Source organism: Loxodonta africana, chromosome 6 (genome assembly GCF_030014295.1).
Source record: "Loxodonta africana isolate mLoxAfr1 chromosome 6, mLoxAfr1.hap2, whole genome shotgun sequence".
Taxonomy (NCBI): Eukaryota; Metazoa; Chordata; class Mammalia; order Proboscidea; family Elephantidae; genus Loxodonta; species Loxodonta africana.
Window position 1 is genome coordinate 104,285,630 of NC_087347.1, and position 19,958 is coordinate 104,305,587.

The following is a 19,958-nucleotide window of genomic DNA, read 5'->3' on the forward strand; positions in this document are numbered from 1 at the left end:
TTTTTTGCCTTAAAGACTAATTCAGGGGAAAAGACCAAGCTTTAGTATAGGACAGTATATGGTAAGTACAGTGCGGGCAGCCTGTGTTGAGCTCAGTGAGAGGTTAGTATGACTGATGGCTGGCTGTAAACCAATGCTGTAACACAGCTAGTTTTTACGCTGAGTGTTGTGTGTCAGAAACATAATAAAGTTACAATAGAAGTCCTTAGGAAATTGGAATGGTTATCAGATTGACTCTTAATGAGTGTATTTTTTTTTTTTAAATCAGTGTTACTGTGGTGTAATTTACTTACAGTAAACTGAACTCATTGTAAGTGTGCAGTGCCACGAGTTTTGACAGAAGCAGAGAGACACACCACACTGAAGATTCGGAACATTTCTATCACCTCCCCTCTCCCCTGTCCCCCTGAAGTCAACTCTCCCAATCTTTCACCCTAGGCAGTTCCTGGTCTACCCTTTGTATTATAGATTGGTTTGATATTCTATAATTCTTATGAGTGTATTTTGCATTATGCAGGAGTTAGGCTTATGAAAATTGATGGTAAATTGAATTTTTGTAAAATACATTGTTTTTTTAGTTAAAATATCTGAGGTACTTGAAAAAAGTTGAGTTGCTATTATTTCTAACATTTTTTTGTTGTAAGTTTTTCTGCCTTGTCTTCTCTCTGTAATACCTTAAATCTATATTACATGTAAAGGAGCCCTGGTGGCACAGTTGTTAAGTGCCTGGCTGCTAACCAAAAGATTGGTGGTTTGAACCCACTAGCTGCTCCGTGGGGGAACAATGTGGCAGTCTGCTTCCGTAAAGATTTGCAGCCTCAGAAATGCTTTGAGGCAGTTGTGCTCTGTCCTACAGGGTCACTATAAGTCAGGATCCGCTCGATGGCAATCGGTTTTTTAAATTGCATGTAACTTATTTATGTAAAATGAGCATATGTGCACTATTTCGCAAAGCAGTGTATCCTTTTGTAGTTAAAGTATTACCTCCTGTTTGTTTTTAAAAGTTGGTAAACAATTTAAGAAATAAAAGTCTAAAGATTCTATTGTCTTTACAATCTAATTCCTTCCTTTCTCCATACAGTTGTCATTCAACAGGAGTTTAATCTAGCTCTGTAAAGGACCATTTGCCTGGTCCTCATGCCCTCTTGCTCATACCCCTGGGGATGGAGAAAGAGGGTCAGTAAAATAGCCCTTTACTTCATAACATCCTGTTCTTTGTGACTCTTAGTCACACATAGTCTATTCTAAAAGGATGCTGAAAAGTAGCAGTTGATCTCATGGAGAAAATAGCCTTACCAAGATGAAATATTAAAATCCTTTCATGACTTTTATGTAGGAAAGAATTAAGAATTCTTTACATACTGGAATGAGTAGAATTTTTTAGTTTTGCCGAGAAAATTCTGTTTCTAGAATTTGTGCTGCTTTATTAGTCATTTTGAAACTCTTAATAAAAGCCCAGCATTATGAACGGAGTATTTGTGACACCATACATGCTTACATTTTTATTTAATTTGGGAATCCTAAATTTACCTGAAGACGAATAGTCCTAATTTTAATTTGTTTACAGTAAAACTTTGGGTAACTAATGTTCTACTGACCCTTAAGTGGTATTTTTGAGAGATACGTAAATGTGGATCTGTTAAGAAATCCTAAAAATCTACATTTAAACACCACCTACTGAAGCCTTCAGATAAAAGAAAAAATATTTCAAAAGTCAGTTTGAGGGACTGTGTGGTTTGTATGTGTTAGATAGGACTAAAAAGAGCAACCCGATGGGAGCAACTGACCAGAGAACTTAAATTTCATACTATCATTAAACCTGTTGCCATCGAGTTGATCCCAACTCCGAGCGATCTTATAGGACAGAGTAGAATTGCCCTGTAGGGTAACTAAGGCTGTAAATCTTTCATGGAAGTAAACTGCCACATCTTTCTGCCTTGGAGCAGCTGGTGGGTTCAAATCGCCGACCTTTTGGTTAGCAGCTGAGTGTTAACCACTGCACCATCATCAGGACTGCCAGTATATAATCATTGCTGTCCTCAGAACTAATCTGTCAGTCCTTTTTTTTTTTTTTTAAGTATTGCTCGTACCATTTTTGTAATTTTTTTATTCTGGGGTATTGTCCTTGGAAGCCCAGACATATATTCCATTCAGCCCGTACTTGATGGCTTAGACATGGTCCTCTGTTCAGCAAGTTAATCCAGTGTGAGAGCTAATATAAACAGTTACCTGTGTTACACAGCAGGTCACAGGAAGTGCTCTAGTAGTGGCACATACAAAATACATGGAGAAGGACAGATTAGCTCGGGCTGCATCAGATGACACTATAGGACCATGAGTGATGAATTGTATTCAAATTTTCATTAACTTTTCTTTTCTGTTTAGAGTTACTATTTACTGTAAAAAAAAAAAAAAAGGAAAACCAGAGTAGCACAGAAAAAAGAAAAAAAACAGAAGTTCTTCTCTATCTAGTGAAAATTGCTGTAACATTTTCACATAGATTCTGTTTTTTTCTTTAGTTGCGTTTTTTGACCTGTTATTTTTTTACTTTATAACGTGAACATTTTCCCATATCATTAAATATTTTTATGTAACATTATTTTAAATGACTTCATAGTTATTTAAATGCTGTATAGATGTAGTGGAATTCATTTAACTAGTCACCTGTTGTTGAACATTGTTCGTTTCTGCTTTTGTGTATGTGCCAAATACTTTCTTTTAAATTAATTCTTACTTTGTGAAAGTAATACAATCACTGAGTGTAAAATTCTAACAGTTCTAAAAGTCCTGTTAGAAAATACAGCAGTTCCTTGCCCTATGTGCCCATTCTTTCTTGTTTTCTCCTTTAGAGCCAACCATTTTCAATCATTTTATGTATTTCTTTTGACATTTATACATCTCCATATATCTAAATTGCACACACACACTCTCACACACTGCTGTCTTTTGATGAATCAATTTTAGACATTGTTGACTTTATATTATGGCCTGTGAGAATTTCTCACTATGACATGGTCATGTCCCCTCATATTCCCAATATAGTTACAACTTTTGGCTAACTTATCTTTACCGTTTGGATTATTACTATATTATTATTCTACTAGGCAGATGCTGTTCATAGCTGAGCATTGTAATGTACTGTAGTGAACTAGTCCTTTCTGTCTCCTTGTTTTTCATGAAGTTAGTCATACCTTGTTTTTTACTTGTTTAGTTTCTTTGTCCCTCTTGTAATTCTTTCCACACCTTCTAGGAGCTTCTTGTAATCTTCCACAAAGTGAATCACATCAGGTTGTTACTCTATTTCAATTTTTTTTTTTTTCTTGAAGATGGTTTCCCCAGAGACTTCATTCTCTAGGCCCGCTCTCTTCTTGGAATTTTCTTTTGCTGTCAATTTAAGAATTCTCTTTGCCTTTTCCTGACTCTCATATCGTTTTACTTTTTCTTGTCTTACTCCTACGTTTTGTGGTATATATTCTCTAATAGTTTCATGAAAAGGAGCCCTGGTGGTGCAGTGGTCAAAATACTTGGCTGCCAAATGAGAGGTCGGCTGTTTGAACCTACCAGCCGCTCTACAGGAGAAGAGACCTGGCGATCTGCTTTCTAAAAGATTTCAGCCAAGAAAACTCTGTGAGGCAGTTCTACTCTGCCCTGTGGGGTTGCTGTGTGTTGGAATTGACTTCATGGCACACAGCAACAACAGTTTCCTAAGAAGGGGCGTGTGAGAGAAAAATATCTTTGTTCAGTTTTCTTGCTTGATTTACAATTTTCCTACATAATTCTAAATTGGAAATCACTTTCCTACAGATTTTTTTTTATGGAATTGCTCCATTGTCTACTAGCTTGCTGTTGCAAAGTCAGAGCTTTTTTGATTCCTTGACTAATTGTATAAGAAAAATCAGAAGTTGCGTATCTGAGCCTAAGAGAATCATAATTTAAACATGTTAAAGATGGTGCCTTAGTTACCTAGTGATTCTGTATGACAGAAATACCACAAATGGATGGCTTTAACAAACAGAAATTTGTTTTCTCACAGTTTAGGAGGCTAGAAATCCGAATTCAGAGCGATGGCTCTAGGGGAAGGCTTTCTCTCTGTTGAGTCTGGAGGAAGGCCCTTGTCTCTTCTGAGGTTCTGCTTATGGAGAGTTTTCATGTGGCTTGCCATCTCTCTTCACCCATCTCTGCTTCTTTCATTTGCTTGTTCAGTCTCTTATATGTCAAAAGAGATTGATTTAATAAGACACACCCTAGACTAATCCTGCCTCATTAACATGACAAAGACAACTCATTCCCAAATGGGATTACAACCACAGGTATAAAGATTAGGATTTAAAATACATATTTTTTTTGGGATACAACTCCATCTATAACAGATGGGGAGGATGAAAAAAGGGCTTCAAAGGCTGGCAGGGGTCATGGGAGAGCAGAGCGTCCAGTATGTGTAGAGAATTAGAGTATGTAGGCCTATGTGAGGAGAGTATGGGATGTCGTTGGAACACAGTAGATTGAGGCTTGGTAATGTGGTCCTAGAAGTCTTGGCCTAGAGCCTTGATTTTGTTTTATGGACACTATTTCACACAGCTGTCATTAGTTGAATGAAGCCATCCTTGACTCTCAGATTTATCTTCCCGTAGTTATTTGCACTTCCGTATACAAATGCATGCAAACAGACATACATCTGTTTAATTATCTATATGCTTGTCTTCTCCATTAGACTAGATCTTTGGGTGGGGGAGTGACGTAATTAAAAAAAAAAAAAAAACCAAACCCAATGCCGTCGAGTCGATTCCAACTCATAGTGACCCTATAAGGCAGAGTAGAACAGCCCCATAGAGTTTCCAAGGAGTGTCTGGCAGATTCCAACTGCTGACCCTCTGGTTAGCAGCTGTAGCACTTAAGCACTACGCCACCAGGGTTATATTAAAGGAAGAACAGCAGGTTAGCTCTTAACATTTGAAGTGGTTGGGATGCCATTGAAAACTGGAGGATGGACAGGAAGAAGAAAGGATTAAAGGAAGAGAGAAGAGGAGGTTATTGCATTGGCTAGATTTGAAGAAATAAGCCTTGAGTGAACTAGTCTACTGGGAGTGGGAGAGGTATATGATTACTTCAAACAATTATATTGTGATCGTTCCCATTGATCTAAACATTCTTCATTTTGGAAATACTATGTTTGGCTTTTGTAAAATGTATTTTAGATCCTTTTCCTTTTTTCCTGTTTTTGATTCATCCAGGATAGCCTAAAATAATTTTAACTCTTGCTTTTATTAGTATTTTTAAAAGCTGATGATGCTTTGGTTATACAATTGGTGATTTATATTACTGAAATACCATCTTAATTCCCTTTGGTTAAAGAAAAGCCCTAGGGAACTTTGGAGGGAAATAATCGGTATAAATCTTATTTTTATAGGTGTTTCCCTATTTTGAGCAGATTCACTACCTAAAAACGTTAATCTTGGTTCTACCAGAAAGTCTTTCCTAAGTAGATAAAGTTTGAAGTATTGATTGCTCAAAAGCCAGACCATATATTTATATTTAAAAAAATACACCATATAACATATAACCATGTAACTTATTTTCTAAATAGCATGCTGCTTGATGAATCTGTACTTATCAAGATGCTTTGTGGTCTATTCACTGATTTTCATAAAGCTAATTATAATTTATAATTACAGTTTATTGAGCACTTAGTATATGGAAAGGTCTCTAAGAGTTAAGGGACACTGTCTCATTTAAAAACACCCCTGATAAGGTGCATTTTGTTTGTCACTAGATAAACAAGATAAATTGAAGTACAGAGAGATTAAGTTTCTTGCCCAAGATCATGCAGTTAGCAAGCAGCAAAAACAGGGAATGTTTTATCTCTGGTCTGTGTGTCTCTCCGTCACTAAGTATATTTATTTCCAAGTATTATGGGAAGGATATTAAGGAATATGAATACCTTAAGTGGCATCACAAGTAAATAGTGTGTTCACCTCCCTTATCATCAAATGACCATTTCGTTTACTGATTCCTTGTGGTGGATAATTTCTCAGATCTTTTTTTGGTCTGTATACAATTATGTACTGGTCAGTGTATTTTCAGGATGGAAAAAATATAGTCCAACATACGGTTATTCTTTAGTTAGGTTTTTTCTCTTTCCTGTTTAGAAATTAGGAGTATTTTCTTTGAAAAACTTTCTGTACTTGTCAAGACAACAGAGTATCCTAGTTTAATATGTGTGACATATAATTTTACATTATTTACTTTTTATATTATCTTTCACAAACTGTATAAAGCCTCCCCAACTGCTGTTTCTCCTCAGTGGTAACTTTAAGAAGTCGTTACAACTTGTTTCTTCCTGAACACCCAACAGTTTGGTATTCTATCAGATGTTTTGCGGGGCTTCGGTGAGTCCATACAGTGACTGTCTTCAAGAGGCAAAGCAGCAGAGACACCTGTAGAGATCAGCACACCTGCCCTCAAGCAAAAAACAGTAATTAGTTACTCATATTCCTTTGCAAACTTCTCCAGTGTTGTTGCACATGAAACACAAAGATCACGGTAATGCTGTCTTGAGCTTTGCACTGTTGGAGTTGTTTATGCCCATTCAATTTTTAATGTTCCTCTAAGACATTTTGATGGAAACCCTGAGCCCAAAGGGATTTGCATGCTTGATCAAGCCTGTGATGATTTAAATATAGAAATAAAGAGAAACTTTTGGATTACCCTTGTCTGTTAAGTTTTAGGACAGTGTGTTAGTGGAAAGCATTAACATGATACTTCAGGCAAAGACGTGTTTGATCAACCTTTGTAACTTTTTCGTTTCTTGACAGCAGGTGTATAGCCAGTAAATCTAAACAAGTTCTTTAATACTTATAATACTTATAGATCCAAGTGCATGTGGGTATCTGGATGGCATAGTCTGGATATTTTAAAAGATGATTTGATAGCAACCACCTTTATTGAAATTGAACCACTTTCAAGTACCAACCTTTTTGTCCTGCTACATTGTCGTGTACAGTTTACATTATTAAAGAATGAGATGATAAGTGATTAACTTTAGTAAAGGGTAGTAATATATGTCAGTTGGTTATGTTGGGGCCAAAGAAATTCACTGCACAAAGTGTTCGGAGGTCTTTTTATACCATTGTTTTACTTTGAACACTGTTTTCGGCTTCCATACCATGTGGGATAAAAGCTCGTGTTTTACTAGGTGACCTTTCAAGTTGTTCTTAAACCTGGAATTTGATTCTTTGATTATATTTGTATACGTTAGTAATAAACAGTTTCACTGAAGATGCAGTACTGTTTCTTTAATATATTTAGCTTGCAAAAGACTGTCATTCCTAATATCATAACAAATTCAGCTCACATTTATTCAGAGGAAAAAAATCTCTCTAGTGCCTCATCATTCAGATATACTATAGTGGATATACGTGTTCCTTAAATTGGTTATCAGAGACAAATGAGCTTTATGGAATTGTCAGATTATAGTAGAACTAAAGAAGATGTTTTACAGCCTGGGACTACCATTGACAGAGTTAGAAACCTTAGATGCTAATGAATTCATTGTGCCTCACATTTTCCCTGATTAATACGTAGGAAGAATCTTCCAGTGGGTTTCTAAGCACACTCATTAGATCTTCAGTGAAAATGAAATGAATGATATGAATGTTAAAAAGCTTATCTCTAGATTTTGTTTGTCTGACTTTCTTAATCTTATCTAAGCTTAAATTTGGGTGAAGCTGGAGACACCCTGCTTGTGTGCTGGTGATTATGCTCCTAGGATGGACACAGTAGACTCACATTATATGCAGAACATTTTGGCTAGCTCATACCTCATTGACTCTCAGAAATTTCACACAAGTCATTTCTAAGAATGGGTATGTCTATAGTGGCCTTCGGAATTCCTAATATAGTAACTTCATGTTAATGTTGCATAAAGCATTTGGCAGTCTGCTTCTTACATAAACCTGCTCTATGTGCCCTGGGTGGGTATCTTATTTATCTTTCTATCCTTAGTGCCTAGCTTAATGTGATCAGTCAAAGTTGGTTGGATTAGTGAATGATTGAAAATATTATGTAATGAGTACGAATAGCCCATGGAAATAGTAAAGAGCAGATCATATTTAACACTTTCAGTAATAAAAATGACTTTTTCTCCTGCCTGTTTTATTTTTTTCTCTAGTTAATCCCTGGGTTGATTTTTTCACCCTAGAATAAGTAGCTATGATTTGATTTTAACTTTGCGCTTTTACCATCAAACCCAAAACCAAACCCGTTGCCACTGAGTCAATTCCAACTCACAGTGACCCTGCAGGACAGAGTAGAACTGCCCTATAGAGTTTCCAAGGAGCAGCTGGTGGATTTGAACTGCCGATCTTTTGGTTAGCAGCCAAGATCTTAACCACTACACCACCAGGGCTCCAAAATTATTATACAAAAGTTAAACTCTTTACTCTTAGTTATGATATATAGACCCATTTAGCCTACTCCAAGCTTTGTTTTCTACTCTTCCCTAACACTTGTTTCCCCGTCTGTACCGAAGACTTATTTCACTCTCTGTTTTCAGGATAAGCCAAACTTCCTCTGAGCCTCAATTTCATGAGCTTCTAGGTTACTTCTGTTTTTGACCAGCGAGTTTAGAACTAAATCATACCTGTCCTTTGGTTTTGCAAAATGTGTCATGCCAGCTAGCTTATAGTTTTATACTGTGACTTTTTTTTTGTATTTTAATCCTTTCCTTTCTTACATGTGCAGAACACTAAGTACTTTGTAGTCATGCTAGTGAATTTCTAACTTTACGGTAGGAAGATAAACTTCCTCCTAAAGGAAGGGAAAACCAAAGAGAGAAAGACAGACAGACTGACAAGCAAGGATATTTTGGGGAGTAAGGAAAAAGCAATGGCTTTGGAATTTGAGAAACCTGAGTTTAAACTCCGATTCTGCTTATTGGCTTTATAATCTTTGATGAGTTCAGTAATCTGTGGGAATAAAATGGTAATAATATCTACCCTGCAAATTTGTAGTATCTACTTGGCAAAAGGGCATATTAACCAGTAAACAAGGTACACACAGGCTTACATTAAGCAAGGTACACACAGGCTTGCTTGCGTTTACTTACTAATCTGTAGTGCAAGATTACATAAGCCATGTGAAATTGTGCACTACAGATTAGTAAGTAAACGCAAGTAAGCCCGTGCATACCTTGTTTATTGGGTAATCCATTCCTGCTGGCAAATTATGTAATGTATGTAAACTGCTTATTAGCACATTTCTCTGGCACATTATAGACATTTAGCAAGTGGTAGCTAACTCTGTTATTTTGCATGTAAAGAAAGTGAGGTTTAGAGAGCTGATCAAGGGTCCTACAGTGAATAAATTGTGGACAGGCTAGAAACTCACGTTCTTCTTTCTCCAAAGCAGTGGTTGTCAAGTGTTAATGTACTCAGAACCACCTGAAGGGCTTGTTAAAACACAGCTCGCTGGTCATCACCCCAGAGTTTTTGATTCAGTAGGTCTAGGGTGGGGCTTAAGGAGCCCTGGTGGTGCAGTGGTTAAAGGGATCGATCGCTAACCGTAGAGATTTACAGCCTTGGAAACCCTATGGGATTGCTATGAGTTGGAACTGACTCGATGGCAGTGGTGGAGTGCGGCCTGAGACTTGCCATTTCTAACAAATTCGTTGATGATGCTGCTGCTGCTGCTGGTCCCGGGACCACACTTTGAGAACCAGAGCTCTCCAGTGATGTTTCGCATCATCCCTGGCTGCACGTAATCACCTGGGGAGCTTCTAAGATTTCCTGATGAAACCAAAATCTCTGGTTGTGGGGCCTTAGTATCAGCTCCATGTCCCCCCCCCCACCTCCCCCCGACCCAACTTTGCCCTCCCTGTAAGACCTCCAGGAGATTTTAATATACTACCAGGATGAGAAATACAGCCCTGCCTATAGCCAGGCTCTTTGCAGTTTTCTGTTAGAACTGGATAAAGGTGACGGCCCTGAATCCCTCCTGGGTGCTCACTGAAGCAGATACAGTAGTGTGTGTGTGTGTTTGCCCTGTGATGCTTTAAAACAAGCACTCCAGCCTAAAATTCTTTTATTATTTTACCTTGTTCTGTTTGTGTCTATTGTTTGCATTTCTCCATGAAGCTTCACCCTCAGTGTGTCTTGAATGCCTTCATCAATCTCTAGTGTGGACTTTATGTTAATAGTTGGTAGAAGCGACTATTTAGTAATAGCTGACTTGAAGTATAAAAGTAAATAAAAGAATGTATCTAATGTTTTTGAAAAAACATTCACTCTGGCAACTTACTGTACTTTTAGAATTCTAATCAGAAGTTCTTTTTTCCAAGATGCTGTTGGATACCTTATGTTTTTATTTTATGGCACCTAGTTTTTGGTTAGAGTTCCTGGGTGGCGCAAATGTTAAGTCCTCAACTATCAGTGGAAAGGTTGGTGGTTTGAACCCACCCAGAGATGCCTTGGAAGATAGACCTGACCATTTGCTTCCAAAAGGTCCCACAACCTTGAAACTCCTATGGAGCAGTTCTCTGCACACATGGGGTCACTGTAAGTTGGAATCGACTTGATGGCAGCTAACAACAGTTTTTGGTTAAAACAGATAGTGATAATTGTATAGTTTGGAGTATATTAAGTAAAAATGTTAGTACATTAATTGGTAAAAGGAGTAATTTCTTCTGTTATATGATTCATTTGGTAAATATATACAAACCAAGGCATGAAATCAGTTACTGGGTAAGAGTGGGGAAAATACCACATAATTTCATTAACCTTTAAGCAATGAAATTATAAACCTCTATGCAAATGATTAAGGTTATCATTGCCTATCACCCCCTTTTGATACCTACAGACTGTTAATTCTTCTCTGTCCTGCTGAGTCTTATTAAAACTTCTGACTGATGTACTTTTATTAAAAGATTTGGAATTTAGCAATTTAAAATATTTGCTTCACACTGTTTTTTTTTTTTTTTTTACCTCTAATTTAACTAGGCCATTAAGCACAGTATTTTGCAAAGGGAAGAAGGCAATAGCTGTTTCTTTAAAGAAAAAAAAAATTAAAATTAATTTTAAGCTCTGCGTAGAGGTGAGCAACCACTGTATACCACTAGGCCTTTTGATAGTTGATTTGTTCCTTTAGTATGCAAATTTTCAGTTTACAAAGATCTAGTGCTTTTATTTAAGAAATATGCCTGGAGGCTAGATTGGTAGGCTTTAAGGAGATATCTAGTTTGGTGTGAAATAAATAGTTATTAAAGGATCAGATGAATTGAGTCCCAGAAGATGAAGGGTAGAGCAGAGACAGATTGAGGAAAACTGACTACCTCATTTCATTTGGCTAAAAATATCACAGAATTAAAAGTGAAGACAATGAATGATGGCAACACAAAGCAAATTATGGGAATAAGCCATGTATTGTAGATTTTGGGAAGAGCTCTGATTTGTAAGAAGTTTAAAGGAAAATGCTTAGTATATCCCTGACCAAAGAAGCTTGGCTCATCTCCCTCTGGAAAGCCAGCCTCTCAAGAGCTTTACAGCTTTGGGAGGGAAGACTCTCCCTCCCCCAGGGAGGAGGGAATGGGTTGCCCCTGATCAGTCAAGTCATCAGCATCACTTCTGGCTAGTCAGTGAGATGAGAGATGTCATAGAACACCCTCATGTTCAGAAGGAAGAGACTCAGTGTTGCTACATTAGGTTGGAAACTATAGGTATACTGGATTACAAATGCTAAGAAAATAATTTATTAGTTAGAGTTTTAGCTTCGGGGAAGTGTTTTGCCTCACTGCTCTTTTGAAATCTCTGACTTCCAAACAGATATTTTAAGTAACTTAATTTTTTTTTTTTATGAAACATATTTCTATCCTGATAGCTTGTAGAATCTTCTTTACTTTTTTTTTTTTTCCTTTAAGTGCTTATATTTGTCTTTTTGGATGTTTTTAAGCACTTAGGCTCATAAAAATGGAATATTTGAATAGCATTATATAGCATTTGAAAGGCCCTCTGTGTATGTATGTTTGCTCTTTATCTCTGTTGGAGGACAGTCAGTGAGGTGTGACGGCTGGGGTGGTGATGATATGTGAGGGTGGGATGCTAGATTCTTTCATTGAAGATGGGCCCCTAACCGTTTTATCACCAAGGGCACCTTTCCATTTGTGTATGAATATTTAGATATATATTTCATAACTTTTATAATTCAACGTTTTATTTTTGTATTTTAAGATTATTTTTAATTTTTTAAATGGGTAATATGTCACTTGGTTCAAATTCAAAAAGTACTGAGGGGTATGAATTCTTTCCCTTCTATAAACCTGCACCTAGATGGTCCCTTACACACAACCAGTGTTACCAGTTTTTTTGTGTATCCTTCTAGCGTTATGGATGCAAATATAATCGATGTCTTTATTTTTGCCCATGTAGTTTATGTATATATGTACCTTGTGAGCATTGTGTTTTGGAAGATTTTTTCAAAATGCCAAACTGCATTAGAAATATTACAGCCTCTGTGGTCCTAACATTCAGATATGAATGATTTCAATACATTTTTTTTGAAACACTGAAATTAGTTCAAGAACTGGTCCATTGCTGCAACCTTGTGAAGCAGAACTACCTGCAAGTCTTCTGAAGGTTCCACAGGTTTGAGTTAAGGCCTGACATTTCCTCTGCTGCTGTGTTTCTGAGGCCCTTAGGGTTTTCACGTCCACACAATAATGCTTTCTTGTTCCTGAGTAATTCTTACTTGGATATGTTGGGCTCAGTGGGTACTATTGTGTCCTCTTCCATTATTCTTGTATTCTCCTGCTTTTCCCTAGTTACGCTTCTAAATATCCATTTTATGTGAATTTTTTTATATCTGTATGCATACTTGGAAGTTTTCTTTAATTTGACTGTTAGTTGAATATATAAGTTCAAGAATATTGGCAACCATCTGAGGTTGTTTTGTCCTTTTAAATTATACAGTAAAACCTGGGAAAGCCAGAACCTGTGTAAGGTGGAAACCTGTCAGAGAAGGAAAACTCAAGTATTTTGCACTAATATAGAGTGATAGAAAAGTGATAAGACTGCACTCTGTCAAAGGCGGAAAATTTACGAGACCTGGAAAAAGAAGGCAGTTCTGTTGAGTTCTGGCTATTACAGGTTTCACTGTACCTTTTATCGAGGCAGGTGTAAGGTAGTGATTGAGAGCACCTGGGATCTGGAGCCATATTGTCTGGGTTTGAGGCCTGGCTTTGGCGGTTATGAGGAGCATGATGTTGGGCAAGTTACTTAACCTCTTTCTCCCTTCGTTTCTTTCTTTGTAAAGTGGGAGCGATAATGATATCTTCTTTAGAAATGAGATGATTAAATTATATACTGTCACTGTGTAGCACATATTAAATACTAGCTGTTTGTATTTTGACCATATGGTTGCGACTATATTGGACTTTTATAGGATATAATGCAGCATTTTTGACCTTGTAATCTTGAGTATATTTGTATAAATGTTGAGGAATCTATTACTCTTGATTCTAGAACATAACTTTTTTTAAACAGTAAGACAGAGTTCACAAGTTATCAAGATAACAATATATTTTAGAAAAACAATAATTCTAAATGTGAGGGTGACTGGAGTATTAATTTTTTTTCTTTTTCCTAACCTTGTTTGTTGAGAATCGTGTGTGTATTTTTTTTTTTTTTTTTAATGTCATGGTGTTCTTTTTTGTGTGTAGAGGAGCACTGTTCAAAAGAATTTTCAACGCAAGCCAAGTTTAAGTTTTCTAGCAGTCACATTAAAAATATAAAAAGAAATGAGTAAAATTAATTTTAATAATGTATTTTTTCCAGTAGATCTAAATGAACTATTATCATTTCAACATGTAGTAAGTATAAAGTTATTGAGATAGTTTGCATTTTTTTTTTTTTTTGCATTTAATCTTCAAAATCCACTATGCATGTTATACTTACAGCACATGTTAGTTTGGACTACCAGGATTTTAAGTGCTTAATAGGCATGTGTGGCTAGCAGCTATGCTTTGGTAGCCGACTTGTAGAGCATAAATTACTTCTAAGTTTGTTTTTTAATTCAGGGTGGGTATAAATACTTTGCTGATAAAACGTACGCATCTGATAGGTAGGTAGAAATTACAAGATTGTGGTGTGAAAAGGGAAGTAGGGAAGAGATTTGGGTTTGGAAATGATCAGTGAATGTATGAAAACCAAACACGTTGCCGTCGAGTTGATTCTGACTCACAGCAGCCCTATAGTCAGAAGCATAAGCAGGGTAGAACTGCCCTGTAGGGTTTCCCAGGAGCATGTGGTAGACTCAAACTGCTGACCTTTTGGTTAGCAGCAATAGCTCTTAACCACTATGCCACCAGGGTTTCCAAGGGAATATATAAATGGTAATTAAAGTCCTGAAATCAGTTGCAGAGTGAAACCATAACAAAGGATAAAGCCCTAGGAAATTCATAGCGAAGGAGCCAAAGGTGAAAGAGACCCAGAGGCTAGAGGAAAACTTTTTTTTTTTTTTTTATTGTGCTTTAAGTGAAAGTTTACAAATCAAGTCAGTCTCTCATACAAAAATTTATATACACCTTCCTATATACTACTAGTTGCTCTCCCTCTAATGAGACAGTACACTCCTTCCCTCCACTCTCTATTTTTGTGTCCATTTGGCCAGCTTCTGACCCCCTCTCCCTTCTCATCTCCCCTCCAGGCAGGAGCTGCTCACATAGTCTCATGTGTCTGCTTGATCCAAGAAGCTCACTCTTTATCAGTATCATTTTCTATCCCATAGTCCAGTCCAGTCCCTGTCTGAAGAGTTGGCTTTGGGAATGGTTCCTGTCTTGGGCTAACAGAAGGTCTGGGGACTGTGCCTATCAGGGTCCTTCTAGTCTCAGTCAGACCATTAAGTCTGGTCTTTTTATGAGAATTTGAGGTCTGCATTCCACTGCTCTCCTGGTCCCTCATGGGTTCTCTGTTGTGTTCCCTGTCAGGGCAGTCATCGGTTGTAGCGGGGCACCATCAAGTTCTGGTCTCAGGCTGATGTAGTTTCTGATTTATGAGGCCCTTTCTGTCTCTTGGGCTCATAATTACCTTGTGTGTTTGGCGTTCTTCATTGTCCTCTGCTCCAGGTGAGTTGAGACCAATTGATGTATCTTAGACAGCTGCTTGCTAGCGTTTAAGACCCCAGATGCCGCTCTCCAAAGTGGGATGCAGAATGTTTTCTTAATAGATTTTATTATGCCAATTGACTTAGATGTACCCTGAAACTATGGTCCCCAACCCCCCCCACCCCAACCACACACACACATTGGCCTTCTAAGTGTTCAGTTTATTCAGGAACTTCTTTGCTTTTGATTTAGTCCAGTTGTGCTGACCTTTCCTGTATTGTGTGTTGCCTTTCCCTTCACCTGAAATAGTTCTTATTTACTATCTAATTAGTGAAAACCCCTCTCCCCACCTCCCTCCCTCCCTCCCTCCCTCCCTCCCTCCCTCCCTCCCTCCCTCCCTCCCTCCCTCCCTCCCTCTCTCCCTCCCTCCCTCCCCACTCTTGTAACCATCAAAGAATATTTTCTTCTCTGTTTAAACTGTTTTTCGAGTTCTTATTTTTTTTTTTTTTATAATAGTGGTCTCATACAATATTTGTCCTTTTGCAACTGACTAATTTCACTCAGCATAATGCCTTCCAGATTAAGAGGAAGACTTTGTGGGTGGGTGCCCCGGAAACCAATGAAAGGGAGTTTCAAAGAGGCATAAAATATCGGTGGTATAGCATCCAGCATTACAGCAATACACAAGCCACCTCAGTACGACAAACTGACAGATGAGTGCTGGTTTATCTTTGTCTTATATAAAGAAAAATAACCAAAAACCAAACCAAACCTAGTGCTGTCGAAAAATAGAGCAATATAAATTTCCTCATTTAGTCCTTGAGTCTGGTATCCAGACTCCTGATTCACTTACCAGGTAGACCAACTGTGTATCCTGAAACTTGGTGTTCATATCACAGAAAACCCAAGCAGGTTCACAGGTCCACATGGAATTATGTAGGTTTGACTAAGCTTAAGGTTCTGCTTCCGGGATGGCTCACTCACATGGCTGTCACATTGATGCTTGACGGTTCTTACAGTGTAACACCTGGCTAACCTAAGAACAAGTGATCCAAGAAAACAAGGAAGGTGCTGCAATGTCTTTTAGCTCTTAACGTCAGAAATCCCACTCCATTACTTCTGCTGTATTCTGTTGGTCAGTCAGCCCAGCCCTGATACATGTAGGCGAGGATCACACAAGACTGAATTTTATAAGCTGAAGGTATTGGGGGCCATTTTGGAGGCTAGCTACCATGCTTTACTTTTTTGACTGAAGAAATCAGTTAGATTTGGGTGTAGAAGCAAAACAAAACAAAAATAAAAACAAAAAGGCCAACAAAACAAAACATATTATTTTCATTGAATGAAACTTACAAGAATTTGGATAAGATGTGGTTCTTTCTATTAAGGATGCAAAGTGCACAGTATCCTCACCTAGTTTTTGAAAATATGTACGAATGCTGTTCAGTTACTTGTTCTCAGGCTTATCTTCAAAAGGCAAACCAAGTGTCATAAAATCATAGCTTAGTCTGTGTGTGTATAGTTTGAAATGTAGAGGTAATGAGGTTGTGATACTTTGTCTTACAGAATAGCTATCTCTGTCTTTACCTCTGAAACAAAGACATCTGACTAGCTGTCCCTATGGTCCTTTCCAGGACTCAATCCTCTATGACCCTGACTAACTGTGAGAATTGGAGTAAACATTTCTATGATGTACAACTAGATAGATGTAGATCATTCTCCCAGGCTTCTGTCACGTCATCTTGTTTATTTCTTTCGTATCAGGTAACAGAAATTGAAATAATGCTGCTATGCTTGTCTCCCTGCATCCTTCTCCCCTTCCCAAAATTAAGCTCCAACAGGGCAGGATTTGGCTTCTCTTATTGACTGCTGACTTCCCAGCTCTGAGTGCAATGTTGGGTAGATGCTTAGCAGGTGAACATATAAATAAATAAATTTTGAAAAGAACACATTACATGATCATTATTTGAAACATAGAACCTTGAAAGATATTTTTCCCTCTTCCTACCTGATTAATCTAACAGTTGTCTGTCCATTTGTACTACTGTGGTGGGTTGCTTGTTGCTGTGATGCTGGAAGTGAAACCTTATGAATAGCAGTGGAGCACTGTCTGATATAGTTCTGGAAGATGAGCCTCTCAGGTTGGAAGGCACTGAAAGTACGGCAGGGGAAGAGCTGCCTCCTCCAAGTAGAGTCAGCCTTAATGATGTGGATGGAGTAAAGGTTTTGGAATATTCATTTGCTGATGTGGCATGACTCAAAATGAGAAGAAACAGCTGTAAACATCCATTAATAATCAGAAAGTTGAATGTATGAAGTATGAATCTAGGAAAATTGGAAGCTGTCAAAAATGAAATAGAACACTTGAAGGTCGATATCCTAGGTATCAGTGAGCTGAAATTGACTGGTATTGGCCTTTTGAATCAGACAATTATATGGTCTGCTATGCCTGGACTGACACATTGAAGAGGAACTGTGTCACATTCATTGTCAAAAAGAACATTTCAAAATCTGTCCCAGAGTACAACATTGTCAATGATAGGATAATACCCATACGCCTACAAGGAAGACCAATTAACACAGCTATTAGTTGGATTTATGCAGCAATCACTAAGGCCAAAGGTGAAGAAATTGAAGATTTTTACCAACTTCTGCATTCTGAAATTGATCAAATGTGCATTCAAGATGCGGGATAATTACTGGTGATTGGAACGGGAAAGTTGGAAACAAAGAAGGATTGGTAGTTGAAAAATACCTTGGTGATAGAATTTTGCAAGACCAGCAACCTGTTCATTGGAAATGTCTAGAAGAGATCCATGTTCGTGCCTTTTTCAAAGAAAGATGATCCAGCAGAATTTGTGAATTATCAAACTATATCATTAATATCACATGCAAGTAAAATTTTGCTGAATACAAAAATGATTGCAGTAGTACATGTACAGGAAACTGCCAGAAATTCAAGCCAGATTCAGAAGAGGACGTGGAATGAGGGATATATTTGCTAATATCAGATGTATCTTGGCCAAAATCAGAGAGTACCAGAAAAATGTTTACCTGTTTTTATTGACTATGCAAAGGCATTCAGCTGTGTGTAACAAAATAAATTATGGATAACATTGCTAAGACTGGGAATTCCAAAACACTTAATTGTGCTCAGGAACCTGTACATAGACCAAGAGGCAGTTGTTCACACAGAACAAGGGGATACTTCATGGTTTAAGATCAGTAAAGGTGTGTGTCGGGGTTGTAGCCTTTCACCATACTTATTCAATCTGTATGCTGAGCAAATAATCCAAGAATCTGGACTGTATGAAGAAGAGCATGGCATTAAGATTGGAGGAAGAGTCATTACCAACCTGCAATATGCAGATGACACAACCTTGCTCGCTGAAAGTGAAGAGGATTTGAAGCTCTTACTGATGAAGATCAAAGATTTCAGACTTCAGTATGGATTACACCTTAACATAAAGAAAACAGAAATCCTCACAGCTGAACCAGTAATTGAGATCATGATAAATGGAGAAAACATTGATCAAGGATTTCATTTTACTTGGATCCACAATCAATGCCCATGGAAGCAGCAATCAAGAAATCAAACAGCATGTTGCTAATGAATCTTACTCCAATCCTGATGCCAGGTTCTCCTTCTTATAGTCTAGCTTCTTATATTATTTGCTCAACATACAGACTGAGTAAGTATGGTGAAAGTATACAACCCTGACACACACCTTTCCCTGATTTTAAGCCAGAAAATATCCCCTTGTTCTGTTCGAACAACTGCCTCTTGATCTACGTACAGGTTCCACATGAGCACAATTCAGTGTTCTGGAATTCCTATTCTTTGCAATGTTACCTACCCATAATTTGTTGTGATCCACTGTGGTGCCATAGATAACTTTTGTGTGGCCTTTCTAGCCAAGGTGTTGTAACTCTCACCCAAGTGGTTGGGCAAAACTGTGTGATAGGGTAATTGTGGCCCACCAAAGGGATTGGTCAGTTTTGCCATCCCGATGGTTTTGAAAGGAGCCACCCCAGAAGCAGGCGAGGGAAGAATCCACTACCACCAAGGAAAGAGAGACCAGCAGGAGAGACCCACAGGAAACGCCATGGTGGGCTTCCTGGACCACAGAGCAAGAAAGTTGACTGCCTTTGGGCAGAGACTGAAGGCCAGGGAGAGGCGTACCTGTGAGCAAGGCTGGGAAGGAGGCCTGTATCCTTGGAAGAACTGTATCCTCGTGAGTGTTTTTGAGCCCAAATTGTAACCTGTTACTTCTCTAATAAACCCCATAATCATGAGTATGACCTGTGAGTTCTTTGTGGCCATTGCAGTGAATTATCAAACTCAGCAGAAAAGTAGAGAGTGCCGTGGGAAGAAAGATTGGTGTTAAAATTGGTAAAGATGGTGGAGAGAGGAGGCATACCTAACCTCCGCCTCATAGGAATCAGCCTTTGGGTGTTGATCTTGATTCTTGTTCCCGCTCGTGAGGTTGGAGGAGGTAAGACGCTGCTTCCATGCCATTTTCCCATCCACACAGTCAAATGCCTTTGCATAATCAGTAAAACATGAGTAAACATCTTTCTGATCTTTTCTGCTTTTAGCCAAGATCCATCTGATGTCAGCAATGATATCCCTCTTTCCACACCCTCTTCTGAATCCGCCTTGAATTTCTCTCAGTTCCTGTCAATGTACTCCTGCAACTGTTTTTAAATTATCTTCAGCAAAATTTTACTTGTGTATTAATGATACTGGTCAATAATTTCCACATTCCGTTGGATTATCTTTCTTTGAAATGGGCACGGATGTGGATGTCTTCCAGTAGGTTGGCCAGGTAGCTGTCTTCCAAATTTGGTATAGATGAGTGAGCCTGGA

At 38.0% G+C, this 19,958-nt stretch overlaps 1 protein-coding gene across 2 annotated transcripts in view; it reads left to right on the plus strand.

The window, feature by feature from the left end:
• Positions 1 to 19,958, plus strand: part of GTDC1 (glycosyltransferase like domain containing 1) — a 428,985-nt gene that overhangs the window by 75,024 nt on the left and 334,003 nt on the right. The window lies entirely within an intron of this gene.